This window comes from Panthera leo, chromosome D2 (genome assembly GCF_018350215.1).
Source record: "Panthera leo isolate Ple1 chromosome D2, P.leo_Ple1_pat1.1, whole genome shotgun sequence".
Classification (NCBI taxonomy): Eukaryota; Metazoa; Chordata; class Mammalia; order Carnivora; family Felidae; genus Panthera; species Panthera leo.
This window is the reverse complement of record NC_056689.1, coordinates 60,924,214-60,951,112: the sequence shown is the minus strand read 5'-3', so window position 1 is coordinate 60,951,112 and position 26,899 is coordinate 60,924,214. Positions and strand designations below refer to the sequence as shown.

Here is a 26,899-nt window from a genome sequence, read left to right as displayed (position 1 = left end):
AGGGTTCAAAAGGTGAAAAGAGCTTTTCATGCAGAGGAAACAGTATAAGCAAGGACATGTGGACCGGGAACTGAAAAGTGGCCATATGGAAGGAGCCCAGTGGACACGGAGGAAATGGTCCTATATAAATACGTGTTCAATTCCTTTAAAAATTTTTTTGGGGTCGCCTGGGTGGCTCGTCGGTTAGGCATCCAACGCTTGTTTTTGGCTCAAGATCTTGTGGTTGGGGGGTTCCAGCCCTGCATGGGCCTCTGTGCTGGTGGTGTGGAGCCTGCTTGGGATTCTGTTTCCCTCTTGCTCTGCCCCTCCCTTGCTTGCTCTCTATCTCTGTCTCAAAATAAATTAAAAAATAAATTAAAAAAAATTTTTTTTTAAATTTTCACTGTGGTAAAATATATATAACAGAATTTGCCATTTTAAACTTTTAAAACACTTAAAAATGACCCCTGGGTGGCTCAGTTGGTTAAGCATCCTGACTCTTGATTTTGGCTCAGGTCATGATTTCAAGGTTCCTGAGATGCAGCCCCACATCAGGCTCTGTGCTGACATAGTGGAGCCTTCTTGGGATTCTCTTTCTCCTTCTCTCTCTTTCCCTACTCTGCTTGTGCTCACTCTGTCTCAAAAGAAATAAACATTTAAACATTTTAATGGCATTAGGTACATTTATAGTGTTGTGCAACCATCAGCACTGCCTTTTCTTCTTCCTTCCTTCCTTTCGACAGGGAAAATAACTTTATTTTCATCAGGAGCGTGGGCAGATGTCTAGTCTCAGAACTTCTGAAATTGCTTTTTGGTACCAGCGGCCTTCATGACTTTGAACACATTGAATCGCACAGTCTTGCTCAAGGACCTGCACTTACCCACTGTGACTATGTCATCAATTTGGACATCTCTGAAGCAGGGGGACAGGTGCACAGACATGTTCTTGTGGGTTTCTCAAAGTGGTTGTACTTTGATATGTAGTGGAGGTAGTCTTGGAAGATGACAGTGGTCCTCTGCGTCTTCATCTTGGTCACCATGCCAAACAGAACCTGCCCTCTGATGGAGACATTACTGGTAAAGAGGCTTTTCTTAATGATCTAGGTGCCCTCACTGGTCTCCTTGGACATCCTGAAGCCCAGACCAGTGTTTTTGTAGTATTGAGGGAGCATCTCCTTGCCAGTTTCTCTAAGCAGAACCCTTTTGTTATTTTGAAAGATGATTGGCTGCTTTTGGTAGGCACACTCTGTCTGAATGTCTGCCGTCTTCCTGACTGCCTGAAAAAGGTACCACTGTCTATTTGCAAAACTCTTTTTTTCCACGATCCAAATGGAAACTCTGTCCCCATTAAGTAATAACTCCCCTGCTAGCCCCCAGTAATCTCTAATCTACTTTCTGTCTGTATGAATTTGCCTGTTCTAGATATTTCGCATAAGTGAAATCACATAGTATTTGTCCTTTTGTGTTTGGCTTATTTTACTTGGCATAATGTTTTCAAGGTTCATCCAGGTTGTAGCAGGTACCAGAACTTCATTCATTCTTATGGCTGAATAACATTCCTTTGTATGTATGTACCACATTTTGTTTATCCATTCATGTATTAATGGACTCTTGGGTTGCTTCCACTTTTTAGCTACTGTAAATTATGCTACTATGAACATCAGTATAAAGGTGTCTGTTTGAGTCCCTATTTTCAATCTTTTTGGATATATACCCAGAAGTGGAATTGTTGGATCGTAAGGTAATTCTATGTTTAGCTTTCTGAGGAACCACCAAGCTGTTTTCCATAGAGGCTGTACCATTTTACATTTCTACCAGAAATGCAAGAGTGTTCTAGTTTCTGTACATCCTTGTCAACACTTGTTATGTTGCTTTTTTTTCCCTTTTAACTTTAGCTATCCTCATAGGTATGAAGTAGCACATCTATGTATTTGATTCTGACTCTTCTGTCTGCTCTGGAATCCATCTCTCCTGAAACTCTGAAGCTCTTAGGCATCTGGAATATAATGGCCTGCCTTTATGTTTTACCCAAGTGTCTAATTACCTAAATAGATGTTCAGCAACTCTGGGGTAAAGTGTGGATAGGGGATCTCCAGTATTTACCACCTGGTAGATGTTCAGTAAATGAAATGATTGTCATAGAACTTGCAGATCTTGTCTTTCTCAATAATAAAAAGAAAATTATTTCTTTTTTAGAAATAGTTTTATTTATTTATTTGAGAGAGAGAAAGAGAGAGAGAGAGAGAACGAGCATAAGTGGGGGAGGGGCAGAGGGAGAGAGGAACAGAGGATCCGAAGCAGGCTGGGTGCTGACAGCAGCAAGCCCCATGCGGGGCTCAAACTCATGAACTGAGAGATCATGACTTGAGCCGAAGTCCAACGCTCAACCAACTGAACCACCCAGGTGCCCCGGAATGAAATAATTTTCATAAATGCCTGAGACGATTGGTTGATTACATTCCATTCATTTAAACTGCAGAGCTGATCCGTGCAACTCCTTCACTTTATGGCCTCAATTACTCTTCGACACACTTAGGGTAAGATAATCATTTATCTGGTCTACGGTGCCCTGCAAGGTCTGATCCTGCCTCTTTCCAGGTCCTTTTTTTTTTTTTTTTTTTTTTTTTGCCACTTTCTCCTTTTCTCTCTGCCTTTTCTCTCTAGGCTTCAGATCATTTTATACATACACAGGTTCATCCCTACTTTCAGGCCTTTGTATCTACTGGTCCCTCTTTCAGGAATCCTCACTCTTCCAAGCAAGCCCCTCTCTCTTTTTAGTTGAAGTCCTACTCATCCTTCAGGTCTCAGGTGAGATGTTATTTCCTTAGGGAAAGTTCCCTTCCTGACCTTCTCCCTATCCCAAAACCTAGCCCCTATTTTGTTTTCCCTCATTGTATCTTTTACTTTTCCTGAATATCACTTCCCTAAAATTGTGATAAAATAATTATTCATTTAAAGCTCATCTTTCCAAGCAGTCAGAAACCTCCTGCAGAAACCCACGTCTCTATTGATCAGTATTAGGCACAGAGTAGAAGCTCACTGCATGTTTTTGAATAAATGTAGGTCCTTCTAAGTCTTACATGGATGTCCCATCTCTCAAATTGGACTAGAAATAGACATTTCTAGCTAGACTAAACATTTTATGGTTGGCTTCTTCCATAATGCCTGTACTGGCACTTATCATGGTAAGTGCTGATCCTATGCTATTAGATAAAGAAGGATGAAAAACAGAGGAGACAAATGAGGTGGCTGATTGGATCTAAGATTGAACACTTCCTGGGACAAAGAGTTTTGGGCAGCAGGAGGTTGTTTCTAGGCCCCAGGCCAGGGTGTTAAGCAATGTTTGCATTTCTCTGAGAGTTTCTACCAAGGAGCAGAAAACTGATGAGTAACCTGTGAATGCTGCTTACGTTCTGGTTGACTCAGACTTTTATGGTATTCTGGGGAAAATAGTATTAATCAGAGGGGTGGGACAGCCATGTGGGTGCTGGGCAGGAAGTTTGGTGAGAGGCCATCCAAGGCCACAGTAGAATGGCCTCTCTTTTTAAGCACTCACTGCCCAGGCCCTTCAGCCCATGCCAAGTTAGAGATCACAAGCAAGCCACTTAAGGCTCCTTTGCTTCCTCAGGCTCCCCACTCTTCTGTTAGAAGGTTCAGTTCTTTCATACTTGGTATGGCTTGTCTTACTCCAGAAGGAGTCATAAGGCCAAATGCCCTGTCCTTTTCCTTTCTTCTGCAATTAAAAAAAAAATAATTTCTGGTTACAAAAACAATACATGAATACACTTATCTTCAGAAACAGTAAAACTAAATTAAACTCCCCTTGAACTTACCCCCAATCTTGGCCCCTTACCCCATCTTTAGAGATAGAGATAGCTTTTTTTTTTTAAGAGAGAATTTTTTTTAAGTTTATTTATTTATTTTGAGACACACACACACACACACACACACACACACACACACACAAGTGGGGGAGGAGCAGAATCCTAAGAGGGAGAGAATCCCAAGCAGGCTCTGCGCTGTCAGCACAGAACTCAATGTGGGGCTCTACCTCATGAACTGTGAGATCATGACCTGAACGGAACTCAAGAGTCTGATGCTTAACTGACAGCCACCCAGGCACCCCTAGAGATAACTTCTGATGAGTTTGGCATGTAGCCTTATAACCTGTTGTAAAAATCTTTTACAAATTTAATGTGTGATTGTCTTAGTTTGGGGTGCTATAATAGTATACCAGTCACTTAGTAGCCTATAAAATTCCTCACAGTTCTAGAGGCTGGGAAGTCCAAGAGCAAGGCACCAGCAGATTTGGTGAAGGCTTGTTTCCTGGTTCAGAGACAGCTGTCTTCTTACTTTGTCCTTACAGAGCAGAGAAGGTAGGAAGTTTTCTGGGGTCTCTTTTATAAGGGCACTCATTCCATTTATGAGGACTCTGCCCTCATGACCTAATTACCTTTCAACGGCCCCACCTTTACACACCATCACATTAGGCATTAGGTTTCATCATCTGAATTTAGAAGGGGATACAAACATTGTCTATAGCAGTGTTGATAAGAGATAATGGTATTTATGTCTATTTTAACATTTTATTTTGAAAGTAATTTTAGTTTACAGGAGAGTTGCAAAGTGTTTTAACATTTTATTTTGAAATAATTTTAGATATACAGAAGAGTTGCAAAGATCTTAACAGAAAGTTCCAGTATACCTTCACTCAGCCTCTCCTAATATTAACAGGTTCCATAACTCTGGTTTAATGGTCAAAACTAAGAAATTAACACTGGTACAATATACTATTAAATTATAAACTTTGTTAAAACTTTACCAGTTTTTCCACTAATGTGTTTTTATGGTTCCAGGATCCAACATTGCATTTAGTTTTCTCTTTAGCTTCCTCCAGCCTGTGACAGTTCTCAGTCTTTCCTTGACTTCCATGACCCTAACGCTTTTTTTTTTAAAGGCTTCCATTTTTTTTAAGTTCATTTATTTATTTTCTTTTAAGTAATCTCTGCACCCAACATGGGGCTCGAACTCTTGACCCCGAGATTAAGAGTTACATGCTCTCCCAACTGAGCCAGCCAGGCACCCCAACCTTAATCCTTTTGAATAGTCCAGGTCAGGTATTTTGTAGAATATCCCTTGATTTGGGTTTGTCTGATGATTTTTCATAATTAGACTGAAGTTATCCATTTTGAGGAAGATTTTTTTAAAATATCAATATAATATACATATTATATATCATGCTGCAACTTGCTGCTTACATTCAGCTATATGATTTTGAGATAAATCTATATTAACATATAGATCAAGGTCACTTCTTTTAAATCCTCTACAGAATTCCATTATGAGCATTCTAAATTTTATTTAGCCACTCCCCTAGTGATGGGCATTAAGGCTGATTCCACATTTTCTTTCTTTAAATTTAATTTTTAAAAAATTTTAAAAGTTTATTTAACTTTAAATATTTTTTACTGTTTTAAAGTTTATTTAACTTTATTTATTTAACTTTAAATATTTTTTATTTTTTAAGTTTATTTAACTTTTTTCTGTTAGCACAGAGCCTGATGTAGGGCTGGATCTCATGAACAGTAAAATCATGACCTGAGCTGAAATCAAAAGTTGGACGCTCAACTGACTGAGCCACCCCAGCACCCTCACATTTTATTTTTTAACAATATCATAGTAATTATCCTTATACACACCTCCATATTACATACAGTTAGATAAGTAGAAGTGGTATTGCTGAGACATGGATTTAATAGATGTTGTTCAGTTGCCCTCTAAAGTGGAGATGCCAATTTATATTCTTTTGATATTATGAAGATTGAAAATTGTTGCCAATCTCAGTTTTAATTTCCATTTCCTTGGTTACCAGTGAGATAGTACTTTTTTGTGTATTTGTTAGCAATTTGTATTTTCTGTGAACTGCCTATTTATATTATTTGCCCATTTTTCTAGTAGATTTTTCTTCTTATTGATTTGTTAAGAATCCTTTGTATGTTCCAGATACAAATCCTTTGTTTTATATATTACAAATTTTTTCTTAGTCAGTTATGTCTTAAGTTTGTTTCCCAATTTTTAAAGTTATTACATGTCTCTGATTTTTAAAATTACTTGTTCTGGTTTTTTTTGGAAACACAGTCCTTGATTATAAAAGTAGTATAAACAATGTAGAAAACCTGGGAAATTTATGGAAAAGTATAAAGAAGAAACCACCCTGAGTAACATACTTATATATTTCCTTTTAGTTTGTGTGTGTTTGTGTGTGTGCACTTTTTCTTGCTGTTGGATTTTATATACATATATATATATGCGTGTGTGTGTGTGTGTATATGTATATATATATACGTATATATGCATACACACACACACACACACACACACACACATATATATATATGCATGCATTTTATTTGCTCAGTGGGATGGTCTTTAGACAGAAATCCTGACCTTTTCCCAAAAACACTTGGTTTAAAGATGGTATTAGATGAACTTCCAACTCCTATTCCTTTTTCTCACATAATCCTGAAAAATCTAGTAGGTGAGAGGTCCAAGGCCTGTCCTCAGCTGACCTGAATTGAAGTTGGCTCAAAAACCACCAGAGAGTTAAAAAAAATGCTCCAGCAGAGCAGTTATTTAAAAGTCTTGAAGGTTTTAGTTGATGGCAAGCGCAATGAGTCAATAGTGCGGAAGCCAAGAACTTCACTGTGTGAATGGAAGGCAGTAAGTCCTATAAGGAGGAAGTTAGGGGACTGCTTTGCTCTGATGGTACTACAAACATTTGATTCCGTTTTGGGTGATATACTCTACAGGAGCCACATTCAAACCTACTAGGTTCATGAGGAGAATGAGGACAAAGACCTTCCCTCCCCCAGTAAAGGGAGATACTGGTCCAGAACAAAAGAAGACCTTGGGCAGAAATCTTCAAGTATCTGAAAAGTAGAAGTCAAAGAGAGATTAGACCGGTTTGTTCTCTGAGGCTCCCAAGGGATAGGACTTGGGCCAGAAAGTAGAGGCTTCAGAAACACTTTATTACCGTTGTCAGCGCTGCTGAGGAATGCATTGCTCTGGAAATAGTGGGCTTTCTGTCACTTGGGGTCTTCTTTAGAATTGGTGGTGGGTCAATACAAACATTTATTGAGTGCTGTGTGCCAGGACTGTGCTGAGCACCTTCCCTCTACTGTTTCATCCTGTAACACCTGTACGTACTATTGTTATCTGTTCCTGTATTATAGATGAGGGAACTAGGTAGTGAGGTCAGGTAATTTGCCCAAGGTCACACAATTTGTAAGTGGTGGAACTGGAATTCCAGCCTGTTCTGACAAACTCCAAAGCTAGTGCTTTTAATTGTCAATGGGATTCAAGGGTGCTCTGGGGGTCTGGACCAGAGTGGCTTTGAGGTCCATTCGACCAGAAGATTCTGTGACTGGGAAAAAGGGTGCCCCATCCCTCTAAGGAAAAGCGTTGGAGCGTTGGCCAAGGCTGGGTAGCCCCGGGCCTTGCTGAGGGGCGGGGCACAAGGCCAAGGAATGCAGACCTAAAAGACATGTAAGGATTGTCAACACGCGTTACCCCACAGCTCGGCAACAACTGATGTTCTGTTGTTTGTGGATCTAGCAAACCTGAGCGCTAGAGCCCGAGGCGCGCACGCCAGCATCGCGGCTCCTCTCTGCCAGACCAGCTAGGGAGCGTCGTGGCGACCGGGTTATGCGGCGGAGCTGGGGAAAGAACAGCGCGCCGGTCCCTGGCAGGGCGCGAGCTGGGGGCGGTGCCAGGGCGGCGGGGGCGGGGAAGGCGCGCGCCGAGGCGGCTGCGGCAGTTGCGCGCTGGGATTGCTGCCGTGCGGCGGGGCCGGTGAGTGCGGCTGGACCCGCGGGAGGGCGGGGAGGGAGCGGGCGAGCGAGCCAGCAAGCACGCGAGGGAGGGTGCGTGTCCGAGCGCGCGACTTGGGACCGGGGACCGGGGACCGGGGGCCAGCGCCTGCCCCTGCCCCACCCGGGCCGCTGCGCCCCTCCCAGCGCTCGCCTGCTTGTCTGAGGGCTTGGCGCCCGCGTCCCCGCACGGCGTTCCCACCCCCTCCCCCCGCAGCTCGCCCCTGCCTCAGATTGGCCCCTACCTCCGCGTCGCGGCGACGCCCCCAGCCTCACGTCACGCCCGCGCCATTGTTTCCATGCCTTCGGCTCGTCGGGACTCGCCTTACCCTCGGAGCGCGGCCCTTCGTCTCCTCAGAGCCAGCCTCGTCGTGTCACGTCCTGTTCCCCCGCTTTCCTCACGCTGGTGGCAGCCCCCACCCCGCCTCAGGCGGATACCTCTTTACTCAGTTCTGCTTATTTTTCCGGCCGACGCCGGCTTTCGCCGTCCTCGCCAGAGGCCAGCGGTTCCGCCCTCTTGATGGGCCTCAACCCCTGCGCTTTCGCGGTGGACCCCAGGGAACTAGCGGACAGCTGTGGAAGGAGGCGAGGTTGACAGCGTTTTAGCAAGACCCGCCGGAAATTGCCAGCTTGATAGCCCACATGCCAGTTCTGTCCTTGCAGTGCTTCTTGGAAAGCTCACCGCGAATCGCAAACCGCCGCAAAAACCATGCTCGTTCTTTCCAAAGGGCTCTCAAGTCCGGGGTCAGCCGTCCGGTGGCGGTCCGTTCCTTTCCTTTTCTGGGGATCCCTGAAGCTGGTGATAGTCGAGAGGGGAGATGCACATCAGAGGCCTGAACCATTAGTCGTTAAGCATAACGTTTGGGGGGTTTGACGTCAGTAGGCCTCAGCTTTTAAAAGCAGTCGGTAGAGCTTGGTGTCAGATTTGGTTTTTTCCAGTGCGGTCGGTCCCGTTAGGTTTGAGGGATGTATTGCAAAGCACAATGCTCTGCAGTGACTAGTCACTTTATAGGGTTGTTTGTGTCCGGGTGCAGAGAGGTTCTTGGTTGAACTCTATTTGTTTCATAATGGCTGGACACTGTTCATTTTGCCTCTTCAGAGAGCAGGTGCAATTTCTGCTAACTAACTTGAAGGGAGGAATGTTGAAACAGTACCATTTACCATGGAAACTTAATGTGATTTAGGTCTTCTTGAAATTTACTAGGACATTTTTCTTTCCTAATTTAAGTTTTTTAAAGTAGGCTTCACGCCCAAAGTGGGGTTTGTACTCAAAACCCTGAGATCAAGAGTCACTTGCTCTCCCACTGAGCCAGCTAGGCTCCCCTACTGAGACACTTTTCAGCAATGGTTAGAATTTATCTAGATGAAGACGTCCAGGCCTGTAGAGGTTAAGTTCCAAAGGACACAGCTAGTCAGTAATTAAAATGAGAACTCCATAGGCCAATGCTAGCACACATAGACTTTGTTTCTGAAATTCATTTCTTTTGCAATGTAAGCCACTACAATTTCGGCTCTTATAGGTTGCTGCATTTACTGTCATTAACCTAGAATTTAGTAATCAGTCTGTAAAATGAGAGGGCCGAAGGAGATGTTCTGCAGGGTTTTGGTCAGTTCCACGATTTGATTCCATGTATGAAAATTTGTAATTAGCTACAAGTTTCCAAAAGTTTGTAATTGTGGGGAGATTTATGTAGAGAGGTATTATGTATCTGCAAGCCTTACTACTGACATCAGGTGTATCTTCCTAAAGGAAACCAGTTGACAGTGGGATGTTAGGAGGAGGGATGTTCATTCATCTGTCTCTCTAGGCTGTTTCTGCTGTTTCATGGGGGAAAGAAAGCACTCATAACATGTTTGTTTTAATACATCTTTTCATTGCTCTTAACAAAAAGCTTAATTCAGTGAAATACTGAGGAACAAAAAACAAACCCCAACCTTTTCATACTATTTATGACTGTTGTTCTTTTCCAGTTCCTCATCTAAGCATTGTTTTTATGTAGTTTATTATTTTTTTAGTTTTTTAACGTTTTATTTATTTTTGAGAGACAGAGACAGAGTGTGAGCAGGGGAGGGGAAGAGAGAAAGGGAGACACGGAATCCGAAGCAGGTTCCAGGCTCTGAGCTGTCAGCACAGAGCCTGACTTGGTGCTCAAACTCACCAACCATGAGATCATGACCTGAGCTGAAGTCCGGTGCTTAACTGGCTGAGCCACCCAGGCGCCCCCTGTTTTTATGTAGTTTAAATTACTATGTATGTTTGGGGCGCCTGGGTGGCGCAGTCGGTTAAGCGTCCGACTTCAGCCAGGTCACGATCTCGCGGTCCGTGAGTTCGAGCCCCGCGTCAGGCTCTGGGCTGATGGCTCAGAGCCTGGAGCCTGTTTCCGATTCTGTGTCTCCCTCTCTCTCTGCCCCTCCCCCGTTCATGCTCTGTCTCTCTCTGTCCCAAAAATAAATAAAAAAAAAAAAAAAACGTTGAAAAAAAAATTTAAAAAAAAAAAAAAATAAATTACTATGTATGTATTTTTTTAAAGCTTATTTATTTTGAGAGAGGCAGAGATCCTGAGAATGGGGGAGGGGTAGACAGAGAGAGGGAGAGAAAGAATCCCAAGCAGGCTCTACACTGCCAGTGCAGAGCCTGATACAGGGCTTGAACCCATGAAACTGAGATCATGATCTGAGCTGAAACCAAGAGTCAGTTGCTTAACTGAGTGAGCCACCCACACGTCCCTGTACATACTGCTTTTAATTTTGCATTTACCCATATTTCTGAGATGGCCGTGTATCTGAAGAATTCATCTACTTTTCATTTGTAGAGGCTCTATAACATGCTTTTATAGCAAGTAGTCAACACTGCCCGGCATACAGTCTCTCAGTAAATTTTTGTTGAAGGAATGTAGTATTTTGAACCACTTAACATCAATGAAAACAAAATGTTAAATATCACAGAGCATATGTGAAGTGACATTTGAGCAATAAAGGCAGTCAGTGCTTTGAGCCAGTAAACAGCATCACATATGTTTGAGGGCCTAGTTTTTGGAGTCTGGGTTTGAGACCTGGCTTGCAACTTACCATCTCTGCAACTTTGGAAAACAGCCTCACTCAGTTTCTCTCACCACCAAAAAGGAGAAAATAGAACAAATTTCACAGGGTTGTGTGGGTTAAATGGGATAATTCCATTGAAGCAATACTAGCATACATTAAATTCTCTATAAATGTTAGCTGTTACTGTTTATTGTTGAAAGTGGGAAGATTACTGCATGTTTGTGGGATCAGGGAATAGATAAAGATGGTGACACAAGAGTAAGAAGATGCAAAAGTGGATGTAGTGAGGGTTTAATGAATAGGTTGCTCTCACTAAAACAAAGTGGTAGAGTAATAGTATGAGATAAGGCTGGAGAGAGAATTTCTGGTAAGCTGTTTTATAAGATAATGCTACATGGGTTTCTTGCAATAGAGCAGAATTAATGAAATAAGCTAACCTTTTTTAATGAGTGGTTGGTGTTCACTTTGTTTTTTAGGTTCAGACCAAAAAAAGTTCTTTGCTTTAAGGAAGTTGATTACAGATTGTTACAGATTGCCAAATTCCTTGTCATTTGAAACAGCATATCTTATATATGACTTTTGAAATTTGGTTGCGTTTTGTGATTGGTTACCAGAGCTTATGGTGGCTGTCCTTCATTTGTTCCTTCCTTTCTTCCTCTTTCCCTCTTTTTTCTTTTTTAAAGTTTATCTATTTATTTTGAGAGAGAGAGAGAGACACAGCATGTGAATGGGTGAGGGGCAGAGAGAGGGGGAGAGAGCGAATATCAAGCAGGCTCTATACTGCCAGTGCAGAGCCTGACATGGGGCTAGAACCCACGACTGTGATATCATGACCTGAGCTGAAGTCAAGAGTCGGATGCTTAACTCACTGAGCTACCCACGTGCCCCCTCCTTCTTTCTCTCTTAAATGGAAAACAACTTATTAGCAAGCCCCCCACCCCCCCCAAAAAAACCCCAGTAAAAAACGGCAAAATTGCCAGCAGAGCAGAAAAACTGCCCTCTTTTTGGGTAGAGTACAGAACCAGAAGGTTTAAATTGACTTGGAGAGCGCTGAATTATTTGTTCCTACCTTTTGTGTGTATCTTGATTGGGAAGCAATATCAAGAGTGTAAGATGGAAAAGCCTGGCTATGTCAGGATCTGCTTGGAAAGAGAAAACTGAAGTCTGAAGCCTGAAACTTAATGGATAAAACAAACAAAAACAAAAATATATGGCTTGTTGGGAATTAGTATGTTTCCATTTCAGACGTCCAGTGGCATATATGTTTTAAAAGCTCCTTGGTTCAGTTTAATGGGGTTTCTTTAATGTTAAAATTTATTTTAAAATATGAAATACTTTTATATTTCAAATGTTTTTAAACATACAGAAAAGCATGTAATGATCACCTTGTAGGCCATCATATTTACTTTGTGTAGTTTTCTCTCTTTTTTTAGTTTATATATTTAGAGAGAGAGCAGGTGTGAGAGAGCAGGGGAGGGACAGAGAGAGAGGGAGAGAGAATCCCAAGCAAGCTCTGAGCTGTCAGCACGGAGCCCGATGTGGGGCTTGAATTCCTGAGCCATGAGATCATGACCTGAGCCAAAACCAAGAATCTGACACCTAACTGATTGAGCCACCCAGACACCCCTGTATATATTTTTTCTATTTTCTAATTGTGTGTTTTCTTTTTTCAATATAAATTTTTCAAAGGGATAAAACTACAGATACAGCTGAGGCCTGCCTGTATGTATCCTTGTTGATCCTGTTTCCCTCTCTTGCCTTCTCTTGCCCACTTCTAGAGGTAAAGATGGTCATGAATTCAGTAATTATCATTCCCGTTATGTTTTTTTTTTTTACTTTTACTAATATGTATATATCCATAAAAGTACATATACTCTTATGTTATACATACGATTCTGCAGCATGGTTTTTTTGTTCAGCATTGTTTTTGGTATGTGTGCATGTGGATACATAAGTCTTTATTAGTTCATTTTAGTTGCCCTATAGTATTGCATTATATGAATAAACCAGTTTATGGATTTTTAGGTATTTCTGATTTTTTTTTGAAGTAAAGTTTAATTTTATTGAATAGTATATAATACAGCTTTTTAATCATAAAGTATAATGAGAATTCCACCATGAACCTGTCACCTTTGGTGTTTCTTCAAGGGAATAAATCCGTAATTTCTACACAGTATCACTTTAAAACAATAAATCTCGATTCCTATTTAGAATAAAGCAAGAACCTAGCTATGGGACCTAAAGTTTTTAGCAAAACAATAAAATATTATCTTTATTTATTTTATTTATTTTTATTATTTTTTTAAATTTACATCCAAGTTAGTTAACGCATAATGTAATAATGATTTCAGGAGTAGAATTTAGTGCTTCATCACTTACATGTTAACACCCAGTGTTCATTCATCCCAACAAATGTCCTCTTTAATGCCCCTTGCCCATTTAGCCATCTTCCCACCCAGAACGCCCCCCAGCAACCTCTAGTTTGTTCTCTGTATTTAAGATTTTTTTGCTGTTATTAATGAAGCATAAACATTCTTGGATTGTCATCTTATTTACATATGTGAGAATTCTAAGCTTAGGGAAATCTTAGGTGGTAGAGTATGAAGATCTTCAACTTTGTTAGATAATGCCAAATTATTTTCTAGAATACTAAATCCAAAATCAGCAGATTGTGGGAGTTCCCAGTTTGCAATATGCTTACACTGATACTGTTTAGACGTTTAAATTTTAAAACAAATAAAATTTCATTTTAATTTGCTTTCCCTGATTATAAGTGAGATTGAGCTTCTTTACATCCATTTATTATAGGGTTTCCTTTTCTGTGAATTGCTGTTTATAGATTTCTCTTGGCTTGTTTACTTTTCCATCATTAGTTCCTAGCTCTCTTTATTTACTAATCCTTTCTCATTTGTGGTGTTGCAAATACCTTCTCAGTGTTTAATCTCTTTTCCTGTGCAGAAATTTTAAATTTTTATTCCAACTTCTTATTTGCAATAAATTTCAATATAGAAAAGTGCAATAATGTTCAATGAATTTGTCTTTCATTTGGATTCACCAGTTAACATTATGCCACGTTTTTTGATTTATACATTTTTTCCTGAACGTTTTGTTTTTTAATGTTTACTTATTTTGAGAGAGAGAGAGAGCAGGGGAGGGGCAGAGAGGGAGAGAATCCAAGCAGACTCTGTCAGCGCAGAGCCCGATGTGGGGCCGGATGTGGGACCCAGTGCGGGGCTTGATCTCGTGAACTGTGAGATTATGACACTTAACTAAGTGAGACAGTCAGGTGCTCCCTGAACCATTTAAAAGTAAGTCGCAGACATCATGACACTTCATTCCTCAAATGATCTACCTGAATACCCTAAAAACAAAGATGTCCCGTAAAACTACACATTTAACATGGAGGTAACATTATTATCTAATATATGGCGGATGTTAAAAATTTCACAGGGAAAATAGTTTCAGAGCGGTTCCAATAATGACCTGTATAGTATTCTTCAACCTAATTCATTGGTGCCTGGATCTAGTCTGAGATCACGAGTTAATTGCATTTAGTTGCCATGTCCCTTTAATTATTTTTAATCCACCGCAGGTTCCCAGCTTTTTGTTTGTTTTCTAAACATTGATGTATTTGAAGAGTCCAGGCCAGTTGTTTTGTAGAACAAAGCTGTAATAAAAGTTAGGTGAATGTGTTCTCTCAGAGTATCTTCTTATACTGTACTCACCCTTCTTGTGATGACATGAGATGATAAAGTGCCCACAAGATGAGATGAAGTGAATGGCGTAGGCATTGTGAAGTAACCTTAAGCTACTATTGATCTTCTGACTATAACACAAGGAGGATCATCTGCTTCTGGAGGTTGCAGTTGACACCAGATAACTGAAACCATGGAAAGGAAAACCACTAAGAAAGAGAGACCACTGTACTACATTGTGCAGAGGCTGCAAATATTAAACATCAGGGGCTCTAGCATTATAAAGAATTATTAAGCACTATGTGTCAGCTGGTGTTCTTAGCACCTTGCACTTATTAATGTATTGAATCCTGGTTCCAAATCTGGCCATTTTGGAGTGGAGGAAAGAAACTGAAGTGATTGTGTAATTTGCTCAGTCATAGAGCTAGTTAAATTAGTGTTGGAGGCAGATTTTGAATCCAGGCATTGTGGCTCTAGAATGTATGCTCTTCATCATAAGTAGAATTCTGTGATGTTGGTGAAATTATTTAACTTCCCAATGCTGTTTTCTTCTTTGTATAATGAAGATAATAGCACCTAACTCATATGGTGGTTGTGAGAAGTCAGATGAAATATGTATAGTGCTTAGAATAATACATGAAAAAATGTGAATGCTTAGTAAATGTTAGCTGTTATGTTAGCATTATTAAGGCATTGAACTTATGTATCTCTGAATTTTTACCAAATAAGCAGACTAATCCATAAATGAATTTATAAACCAAAAAGTGAAAATACTGTGATGATTATTTCTGCCTTTCTGATTTTTATCTTTTTTTTTTTTTTTTTTTTTTTTTTTTGTGGTGAGAGTTAAGATTACAGCTAGAACAAAGTTGAACGATGAGCCAGGAACTCATGGGTAAAATAATTCGTTCTTTTCGAAATCAAACAATTTTTACCTCCTTTTTAAAAGAATGTTCAAGAATTATTATTAAAGGTGCAAAGAATTGTATATTGGCTCAATGTAAAAAATGTCAGGCTTAGTTACCTTTATGCTTTTGAAAGACCTTAGTTAATTATAGCAATATTTTAAAGAAATAGATGGCATACTACATATCCTCAAGCGCATTCATTTAAAATGTCTTCTTGGGGCGCCTGGGTGGCTCAGTCGGTTAAGCGTCCGACTTCGGCTCAGGTCACGATCTCACGGTCTGTGAGTTCGAGCCCCACGTCTGGCTCTGGGCTGATGGCTCGGAGCCTGGAGCCTGCTTCTGATTCTGTGTCTCCCTCTCTGTCTGCCCCTCCCCCGTTCATCCTCTGTCTCTCTCTGTCTCAAAAATAAATAAACGTTAAAAAAAAAAAATAAAAAAAAAATGTCTTCTTTACATGCTTTCTTTTTCTTTGTGTTAATAACCATGTTATTGTTGAAGGTCTGGTGTTACTCAAAACATTGTTAGAAGAAACTTTCATATGTTGATATAGAACAAAAATACTGTATTGTGTATGATATGGCTCAAGTAACAGAATTCCAGGAGTAGCAGTGGTAGAATGTTTAGGAGAACATAATAAAATTCAGGTCTCCCTTGTATATTTAGGAACTTTAGGAACATGTGAAGTAAATTTGTATTTTCCAGTTCGTTTCAGACTAGAAATTGGAACATATTATTGCTTGAAGAAGAACAGATTGTCAAGGCAACAGGTACTGCATTTCTCACTTGACAAGATCTCTTCTCAGTTTTGTTATTTTCCATCAGAGAACAAAGAAGCTTTTGTTCCAAGGCCTGATGTCGAAATGTTAGCAAAATATTACGTTAATCAAGCCAAGATTCTTATGCGTTTCTGAACCAAAAGTAAGATTTCACAAAGACTGTTTTAGAGCGTTAAAAGGAACTTGTGCAATTCTTGCGTTTTCAGGCTTACACAAGAATTAGCTTTTAAAGAGCAAAGAGCTGCCAAGTGTATAGGTCTAGGAGCTCCATTTTTTTCTGCCTGTGTGTATCAAGTCGCCGTTAAAAGAACTGGGAAACAGCAGCAAAACAAAACAAATCTCACCTTATGGTCTTCTATTTTAGAGAAAGAGACTGACTCTTACTATCAAAATGTATCATGTCTGGAAGTGTTAATGTGCAAAAAAAGAAAAAGGGTATGAGAATAGCAAATAATATGTGCGCAAGTTTGTTAGTTGCAATTTGTTAGCTTTCACTTGGTGTGCAAACTATGAATGCTGGCCTTTTACAGGAATGTATAGTACATTTGCAGGGTAAATGATAGAACTCTGAATGAAACTAATGAAATGAAAATGAACAAAAAGCTGTTACGAAGTGTTCAGAAGATAAGAGGTAATGAAACATTTAACACAGTTTTATTTTAATACAACAGTTTTAAGGAGTCTCCCTTTTGGGGAAAATATCTCAAAATATTTTATGTGATTATTTTCTTCACATATTTTATGATTAGAAGGAGTTACAAAAATACTTTCAAAGCTGTGGTTTGTTTGAAAGTGCTGTTCTTTGAGTTAGAGGTGACACAATTGTCGGGAGGGAAGAATTTTCTCTGCCCTTCAGAGTCCTAGCTGGACTAAGAAGTAAATTAACATGGGACAGATTAACAGGAAAAAGTCAAATTTAATAGCATACATAGGGGGACTCCACACAGACGTGGAAATTCCAGAGATGGACAACATGATGCTTATATGTGCTGAGGAGAGGGGTAGGGGCTTGAGGAGATACAAAGGGGAGAGAGAACTTGAGCAGGAAGGTGAGAGGAGATGGTTGGAAGACAAAGATTGCCTTGTTATGAAGATAAGTTTCTTAGAGGAGTTTCTATTATTAGCTCTCTTCTTGATAGAAGCAGGCAATTGAGGGACAGGTAAAGAGCTTCTGAATCTGCTAGGTTTTGTTTGCTTTTAACTAAAAATGGTGGCCCATCCTGGGGCAGCCTGCCATTGGCTCCTGTGCTATTAACTATAGATTTTATAATTTAGATTTTCATCAGTACTGTTAGATAAATTAATCTATACCTGTATCTGACTCCCCTTGTTTTCTAGGGAATACATTTGTAAGTTTGTTGGTTTGTTTGTGGTCATGTTACAGAGGGGACCCTAAGCCATATGTAATGTTAAAACTGACTTACCACTATACTTTCTTGGTTTACTTGCTCATTGGTCAAGGAATAGCGTTATCAAGGGCCATGTGTGAAGTATGCCTACTTATCAAACAGATGCTGAGTGGAGACTTATCAAGGGTTTGCAGTAGGCAAGAAGCCTGTTCCTTACTGTTAGACCAGCCAGTAAAAGTGATTCTACAGATGTGCATTTTCCTTTCAGTAGAAATGGCCCACAGCAGTATTGTCAGTATTCTTCTGGTTCAACATACCTTACAGTTCATACATAACTTGTATTAATTATATAGATTGTGTATTTAAAGCTGTTAGCAAGTTGTCAGAACATAAGGAAAACAAGGTCATATGAAATATTTTGTAAGTATCCTTAGTATCATAACAAAGGAAATGTTTTTAAAAAGTCAACTGTAATAAAGTAATTTTACTACTTTACACACACTCAGGTGCACATTTACACAGATACAATGTGCCTCCTTATTTAGTTCAATACCAGGCCTTACAGATGGAGGATTATCTTTAACTCTTCTTTTTCCATAAACTAGTTTAATATATGTAATATGCAGTTAAAGTTGTATTTATGAAGATTAAAATAAATTTCAAGCTGGTGAGAAAATTTGAAGAGACCATTCAAAATTATTCTTATTCTTTCCACCCAAGTTTCAGAGCGGTGTTCAGTGTTCTTAGAATGGTTGATTATAAAACTTAGAAATTTCAAGTTTTATATTTAAACACAAAATAAATTCCAGTGAAGTTTAGTAAAACCCTGAGTGTTCATACTTACTTGCTGTTATCATTACTCTGTTATCTAGATTGACCTACTTATTCTGGTGAACAATGAATGTTTGATTCAGTATATCATATATATTAAGCACTTTGCCAGATAGACTTGTGCTACATAATGTGTTTACTTGCTACTCACTTCTTTCCAAGTAAATTACTGATGTGAGCTGAAACATTTAAAATGGTTTTACTAACCAGGTTTACCCTAGATTCAGTTACTCTTTGCTTCCTGTTTTCATTAGTTGCCTGGAGCCGTTGGGGCAGCTGTTTTTCCTTTTAAGGGGTGGGGCAGGGATAGGGGGGTGGTGACATCATTAGTGGTGAAAGGAGCGGGTATGTTGAAATATTTTTACGTGAAACAACAATATTTCAAATGCTTGAAAGTTCGTTTCAGTTGTTACTCTTCAGGGACAAGTATTTTGTAGGCTGTGTATTTTATGTTGAAACAAAGAATTTTCTAACTGTACCACTATTGTTTGAAAGGAATTATAATTTGAGCTTTTTATTCCGTATTAGTCACTACTGTACCTTACTGAATAAAACTCTTAAGCTTGATACTGTAAACAAGTGACAAATGAAATATTTACCTACTTATTAGAACTGTTGTCTCTTTTGGTTTTTTTGGCCAATTGATAAAGTATCATCATCTTTAATTCTAATATTACTAAAGAAAATAGTTAAGCATTAGATAGATTGACTCTGGATAGTGTTCAAAAGTCTGTCATATAGTGTTAAGATGTGTTAGATAAGATCATAGTAAAATTGTCATATGAGGAATTATTTGAAGATGATTATTTAAAAAATCTTACCCCTTATCTTCACATAACTGTATAGACTTCATGGCAGATTTTATTCCATATTAGTGATAATGTGATTACTTAATAATTTATGTTTACATTTTAGTTAAAGTTTTATGTTCTCTTTGTGAGAGTCTGTAACCTGAATTTTTAAAAGAAAATACATTTTGGAGCACCTGGATGGCTCAGTCAGTTAACGTCCCACTCTTAAATATATATTTTTTGTTTATTTTGAGAGAGAGAGAGTGCATGCAGGCAAGGGAAGAGCAGAGAGGGAGAGAGAATCCTAAGCAGGCTGTGTACTGTCAGTGTGGAGCCCAACACAGGGCTTGATCTCATGAACCATGAGATCATGATGTGAGCCAAAATCAAGAGTTGGATCCTTAAGAGACTGAGCCACCCAGGTGCCCTGCTCATCCCACTCTTGATTTTTGCTCAGGTCATGATCCCAGGGTTGTGGGATAGAACCCCACATTGGGCTCTGTGCTCAATGTGGAGCCTGCTTAAGATTCTCTTTCTCTCTCTCTCTCTGCCCCTCACCCTCAGCTCTCAAAAAACAACAACAACAAAAGAAAAGGTATTTTTTTAATTGTTTTTTTTCATTTTTTTTTTAACATTTATTTATTTTTGAGAGACAGAGTGCGAGTGGAGGAGGGGCAGGGAGAGAAGGAGACACAGAATCTGAACCAGGCTCCAGGCTCTGAGCTGTCCGCACAGAGCCCGATGCGAGGCTCAAACCCACAAACTGTGAGATCATGACTTGGGCCAAAGTTGGATGCTCAACCAACTGAGCCACTCAGGTGCCCCAAAGAAAAGGTATTTTGTTGACGTCCATGAATGACCCAGGAAAGTGCTTTGAATTTTCCCTATAATAATTTGAATAAAGGAATTAAAATCTGTGGGGAAAATCTTTTCTTAGTGTAGTTACTACCTCTCATTTTTTTGTGTGTTTATTTTGAGAGAGAGCAAGAGTGGGGGAAGGGCAGAGAGAGAATCCCAAGCAGGCTCAGCACTCAGCAAGGAGCCCATGGACTAATCCCAGGAACTGGGAGATCATGACCTGAGCCGAAATTAAGAGTTGGACACTCAACTGTGCCACCACTCAGGCGCTCCTCTACCTCTAATTTTTGAGGAAAGAAAAAGCCTGACTTTAAAAAACCGTTTCATTGAGGTATAAATATATGCAATAAACTGCACATATTTAGAGTATACACTAAGTTTTTATGTATGTGTACACATGTGAAACAATCACCATAATTAAGATAATGAACATATCCCTCCCAAAAGTTTCTTTGAGTCCCTCTTTGCCTTACTCCTTCACCTCAGTCAACCACTAATCTTATTTCTGTTACTGCAGATTAGTTTGCATTTTCTGGAATTTTATGTAAACAGGATCATGTAGTATGCAGTCTTGTTTGTCTGCTTTCACTTAGCATAATTCTGAAATTTATTCATGTTGTATATCAGTAGTTCATTTTTTTTTAAGTTTGTTTATTTTGAGAGAGAAAGCACCAGGAAGGGAGGGGCAGAGAGAGGAGAGCATGAGAATCCCAAGCAGGCTTCAGACTAGTGTGGAGCCCCATGTGGGACAGAAACCCACCAACCCTCAGATTGTGACCTGAGCTGAAGTAGATGCTTAACCAGCTGAGCCACCCAGGAGCCCCAGTAGTTCATTTTTTTTTAAATTGCATAGTATTATTCCATTGTATGGATGTACTACAGTTTATCCATTCACCTGCTCATAGATGCTTGGCTTGTTTTACTTTATGGTTATTACAAACAAAGTTGCTATGAATATTTGTGTAAAAGTCTTTATATTTGCTTTCACTTCTTTTTTAAATTTTTTTTTCACATTTATTTATTTTTGAGAGACAGAGCATGAGTGGGGGAGGGTCAAAGAGAGAAGGAGACAAAGAATCCAAAGCAGGCTCCAGGCTCTGAGCTGTCAGCACAGAGCCCGAAGCGGGGCTCGAACCCACAAACTGTGTGAGATCATGACCTGAGCCAAAGTTGGACGCTCAACTGATTGAGCCACCCAGGTACCCCATTTGCTTTCATTTCTCTTGGATAATTAGGAGTAGAAAGGTTGGGCCACATAGTAGATACGTGTTTAACTTTTAAGGAAATGGAAAACTTTTCCAAAATGCTTGTATCATTTTTATATTTTCAATCAGCAGTGTATTAGAGTTCTAGTTGCTCTATTTCATCACTAAATTTGGCATGGTCAGTCTTCTAAAAATTTTAAGCTTTCTAATAGTAATGTAGTGGAATATTACTGTAGTAATTTGCATTTCCCTGATGATAAATGACCTTGAGCATCATTTCATGTACTTAATTGCCATCTATCTTGATTGATGAAACATCGGGGCGCCTGGGTGGCTCAGTCGGTTAAGCGGCCGACTTCGGCTCAGGTCACAATCTTGCGGTCCGTGAGTTCGAGCCCCACGTCGGGCTCTGTGCTGATGGCTCAGAGCCTGGAGCCTGCTTCAGATTCTGTGTCTCCCTCTCTCTCTGCCCCTCCCCTGTTCATGCTCTGTCTCTCTCTGTCTCAAAAATAAATAAACGTTAAAAAAAAAAAAAGAAACATCAGTTCAAATCTTTTGCCTGTATTTTTATAATTGTTTGTCTTATTGCTGTATTTTGAGAGCTCTTTGTGTATTCTGGATATAATCCTTTTTCAGATGTGTAATTTGCAAATATTTTCTCCCGTACTGTAACTTATCTCCCCTCTCTCTTACTGGAGAGATAGAAAATATATTTAAAAAAAATTTTTTTAAGTTTATTTATTTGAGAGAAACAGCATAAGTAGGGGAGGGGCATAGAGAGGGAGAGAAAGAGAATCTCAAGCAAGCTCTGCGCTGCTGGCACAGAGACTAACATAGGGCTTGAACTCGTGAAACCATGAGATCGTGACCTGAGCCCAAACCAAGAGTTGGACATTTAATCGACTGAGCCACCCAGGTGCCCCGAAAAAAATATTTTTTAATGTTTATTTTATTTATTTTGAGAGAGAGAGAGAGAGAGAGAGCAGGCGGGCACATCTGTATGCCAGTTCTTGGGGGAAGGGCAGAGAAAGAAGGAGAGAAAGAGAATCCCAAACAGGCTTTGTTTGGGATTGATCCCATGAACTGTGAGATCATGACCTGAGCTGATACCAAGAATTGGACCCTTAACTGACTGAGCCACCCAGGTGCCCAGAGATAGAAAATATATTAATGGAAATGCAATATGAAAATACAATTTTGTTTTGTTTTTAGCCCTCTGTTAGCAATGAAAGGGACCTGCATAATAAGTTGAATATACCAACCAGATTGAAGAGACAATATTTAAACTTTCTAAGGGGGGGGTGCCTGGGTGGCTCAGTTGGTTAAGCATCTGACTTGGACTCAGGTCATGATCTCAGTTTGTGAGTTCGAGCCCCATGTCGGGCTCTGTGCTGACAGCATAGATCCTGGAGCCTGCTTCGAGTTCTGTGGCTCCCTCTCTCTCTGCCCCTCCCCTGCTCACATTCTGTCTCTCTCTCAAAACATAAATAAACATTAAAAAAATTAAAAAACTTTCTAAGGGAATAAAATATTTTAAATATTTTGCATCACTCATACATGTAAACCCTAAGGTACAAAACATATTAACATAGCTTATAATGCGAACCTGTGGTAAGTTGATTTATTGTTTGTTTTATTTTATATATTATTCCCTCACTTTACTCAGGTCTCTGAACAAATGTCACCTCTTCATAGAGGTCTTGGAAGGTTTTTCTATCTGTAGTGTAACCATTGTCACTGTTTATTTCTTCATTTTATTTATTTGACTTCTACCATATACCACTTACAATCATCTGGCACAATATTATATATTTGATTATTATCCGACTCCACTAAAATGTAAGCTCCATGAGCCTGGGAATTTGTTGTTGTAGCTTGTCTTTTCCTTAATAGTGTATTTTTTTTTTTCATTTGACAAAATACAGAATCCTTTTTAAAAAAAATTTTTAGTGTTTATTTATTTTTACATACACTGATTTTTATTTTATTTTTTATGTTTATTATTTTAATTAATTAGTTTTTTCTTTAATTTTAATTTTTTTTTATAATTTACATCCAAATTAGTTAGCATATAGTGCAATAATGATTTCAGGAGTAGATTCCTTGATGCCCCTTACCCATTTAGCCCATCCCTCCTCCCACAACCCCTCCAGTAATCCTCTGTTTATTCTCCATATTTAAGAGTCTCTTATGTTTTGTCCCCCTTCCTGTTTTTATATTATTTTTGTTTCCCTCCCCTTATGTTCATCTGTTTTGTCTTTTAAAGTCCTCATATGAGTGAACTCATATATTTGTCTTTCTCTAATTTCGCTTAGCATAATACCCTCCAATTCCATCCATGTAGTTGCAAATGGTAAGATTTCATTCTTTTTGATTGCCGAGTAGTACTCCATCGTGTATATGTACATGTATGTACATACATACCGCATCTTTATTCGTTCATTGGTCAATGGACATTTGGGCTCCTTCCATACTTTTGCTATTGTTGATAGTGGTGCTGTAAACCTTGGGGTGCATGTGCCCCTTTGAAACAGTACACCTGTATCCCTTGGATAGATAACTAGTAGTGCAATTGCTGGGTTTTAGGGTAGTTCCATTTTTCATTTTTTGAGGAGCCTCCATATGTTTTCCAGAGTCGCTGTACCAGTTTGCATTCTCACCAGCAGTGCAAAAGAGTTCCCCTTTCTCTGCATTCTTGCCTGAGTTGTTAATGTTAGTCATTCTGACAGGTGTGAGGTGGTATCTCACTGTGGTTTTGATTTGTATTTCCCTGATGATGAGTGAGGTTGAGCATTTTTTCATGTGTCGGTTGGCCATCTGGATGTCTTCTTTGGAGAAGTGTCCATTCATGTCTTTTGCCCATTTCTTCACTGGATTATTTGGGTTTTTTTGGGTGTTGAGTTTGATAAGTTCTTTATAGATTTTGGATACTAACCCTTTATCTGATATGTCATTTGCAAATATCTTCTCCCATTCTGTTGGTTGCCTTTAATTTTGCTGATTGTTTCCTTCGCTGTGCAGAAGCTTTTTATTTTGATGAGGTCCCAGTAGCTCATTTTTGCTTTTGTTTCCCTTGCCTTTGGAGATGTGTTGAGTAAGAAGTTGCTGTGGCCAAGGTCAAAGAGGTTGTTGCCTGCTTTCTCCTCGAGGATTTTGATGGCTTCCTGTCTTACATTGAGGTCTTTCATCCATTTGGAGCTTATTTTTGTGTCTGGTGTAAGAAAGTGGTCCAGGTTCATTTTTCTGCTTGTCACTGTCCAGTTTTCCCAGCACCACTTGCTGAAGAGACTGTCTTTATTCCATTGGATGTTCTTTCCTGCTTTGTCAAATATTAGTTGGCCATACATTTGTGGGTCCATTTCTGGGTTCTCTATTCTGTTCCATTGATCTGAGTGTCTGTTTTTGTGCCAGACAGTGTCTTTTGAAGAGCAGAAACCATAAACTTTGATGGGATCTAATTTATCAACCTATTTAATCAATTGTGTTTTAGGTGTGGAAACCAGGAGATTTTTACTAACTCAAGAGCTCTCAAAGATTTTCCCTTAGGGGTGCCTGGGTGGCTCAGTCGGTTAAGCATCTGACTTCAGCTCATGTCATGATCTCACAGTGTGTGAGTTTGAGCCTCGCATCGGGCTCTGTGCTGACAGCTCAGAGCCTGGAGCCTGCTTCGGATTCTGTGTCTCCCTCTCTCTCTGTTCCTCCCCTGCTTGCACTCTGTCTCTGTCTCTCTCAAAAATAAACATTAACATTTTTTTAATATAAAAAATCCTCTGCTCATGCTCTGTCTCTGTCTCAAAAATAAATAAAAACATTAAAAAAAAAGATTTTCCCTTATGTTTTCTTCTAAAAGTTTAAGAGTTTCAGGTTTTACATTTAGGTCTATCATTCATTATGAATTACTTTTTTTAAAAGCAAACTCTGTGCCAAAAATGGGGCTCGAAGTCATGACCCTAAGATCAAGAGTTCATGCTCTACTGACTGAGCCAGCCAAGCACCCCTTGCATTAATTTTTATATTAATTTTTATATATCCTGCCAGGTGCCTGATTATACTGGCTAGAATAGAACCTTCAGTACAATGTTGAGTGGTGACAGCATACATCTCTTTTGTCTGATCTTAGGGAGAAAACATTCAGTCTTTTGCCATTAATATTATATTAGCCGTAGGTTTTTGGTAAATGCACTTTATCATACTAAAGAAGTTCCCTTTTATACCTAATTTGCTGAGATTTATTTTTTTTTAAATCAGGAAAGCATGTTGGATTTCGTCTTGTACTTGTTTGCTCTGTATTGAGATGATATATTGTTTTTCTGTTACATTGATTTAAATTTTTCTTTAATTTTTTTGTTTTTTGAGAGAGAGCACGCGCGCGCACGCGCACAAGCAAGTGGGGGAGGGTCAGAGAGAGAGGGACACACAGAATCTGAAATAGGCTCCAGGCTCTGAGCTGTCAGCCCAGAGCCCGACGTTGGGCTCAAAGTCACCAACCATGAGATGATGCGTGAGCCAAAGTCTGGTGCTTAACTGACTGAGCCACCCAGGCACCTCTCATTGACTGATTTTAGAATGATAAATGATCCCAGGGTGACTGGGTAGCTCAGTTGGTTAAATATCTGACTTAGGCTGGGGTCATGATCTCTCCCACATTGGGTTCTGATCTGGCAGTACAGAGTCTGCTTGGGTTCTCTCTGTCTCCTCTCTCTCTGACCCTACCCCACTCATGCTTTCTCTCTCTCTCAAAATAAGTAAAAAAAGAAAAGAAAGATAAGTCATCCTGTGTTCTTGGACCCAACACCACTTGGTTGTGATGAATTATTTTAATATGTTGATGGATTTGATTTTTATTTCTGTGTACATATGTCAGTAATAATGTCCCCACTTTCATCTGATTCTAGTTATTTGAATCTTATCTCTTTATTTCCTAGTCATTGTAGGTAAAGGTTTGTCAATTTTGTTGGTCATTTCAAAGAACCAACTTTTGTTCTCATTGATCTTTCTGCTGGGCTTGGGTTTAGTTAATTTACCTTTTTTTTTTTTTTTTTTGTCTCTCTCTTCTAATTCCTGAAGACATAGGTTATTGATTTGCGATTTTTTCCCCTCTTTTTTGTTTTTTTTTTTTTTAAGTTTATTTATTTATTTTTATCATAAGTGGGGAAGACGCAGAGAAAGGGAGAGAGAGAATCCCAAGCAGGCTCTGAGTTGTCAGCACAGAGCCAGTTGCAGGGTTTGAACTCACAAACCATGAGATCATGTCCTAAGCTGAAATCTGGAGCCAGATGCTTAACTGACTGAGCCACCCGGGTGCCTCTTTATTTTTTATTTGAGAGAGAGAGAGAGTGTGCACGAGTGCACACACACACATTTTCCTTGTGATTTCTTCTCTGATCCATTGGTTGTTGGAAAGAGTGTTGTTTAATTTCTGTGTATTTGTGAGTCATAAGGTTTTTCATCCTGTTGCTGATTTCCAGCTTCATTACATTGTGGTAGTAGAAGATATTTTGTATGATTGCATTTTTTGTCAGTTTTTAAACATGTATTGATACTAGCTTTGTGATTGAGCTTTGTGATTGAGCACTTGAGAAGAATGTGTACTCTGT

The 26,899-nt window shown here is 39.4% G+C and overlaps 2 protein-coding genes and 1 pseudogene across 5 annotated transcripts in view; 1 reads left to right on the top strand and 2 right to left on the bottom strand.

Moving 5' to 3' along the window:
- Positions 1-8,173, bottom strand: part of INA (internexin neuronal intermediate filament protein alpha) — a 59,234-nt gene extending 51,061 nt beyond the window's left edge. The window contains exon 1 of the mRNA XM_042908235.1: positions 8,093-8,173. The gene's annotated coding sequence lies outside the window, so the exon portion shown is untranslated. The remainder of the gene's footprint in view (positions 1-8,092) is intronic.
- LOC122201832 lies at positions 683-7,633 on the bottom strand (annotated as a pseudogene).
- NT5C2 (5'-nucleotidase, cytosolic II) overlaps positions 7,236-26,899 on the top strand; it is a 101,269-nt gene continuing 81,605 nt past the window's right edge. Inside the window, exons 1-2 of one of the 4 annotated variants that reach the window (XM_042908226.1) lie at positions 12,501-12,669; positions 16,195-16,259. The gene's annotated coding sequence lies outside the window, so the exon portion shown is untranslated. Of the gene's footprint in view, positions 7,831-12,500; positions 12,670-15,899; positions 16,260-21,272; positions 21,297-26,899 lie in introns of those variants that run through there. The other 3 variants (XM_042908227.1, XM_042908230.1, XM_042908229.1) reach the window with 3 other exon arrangements.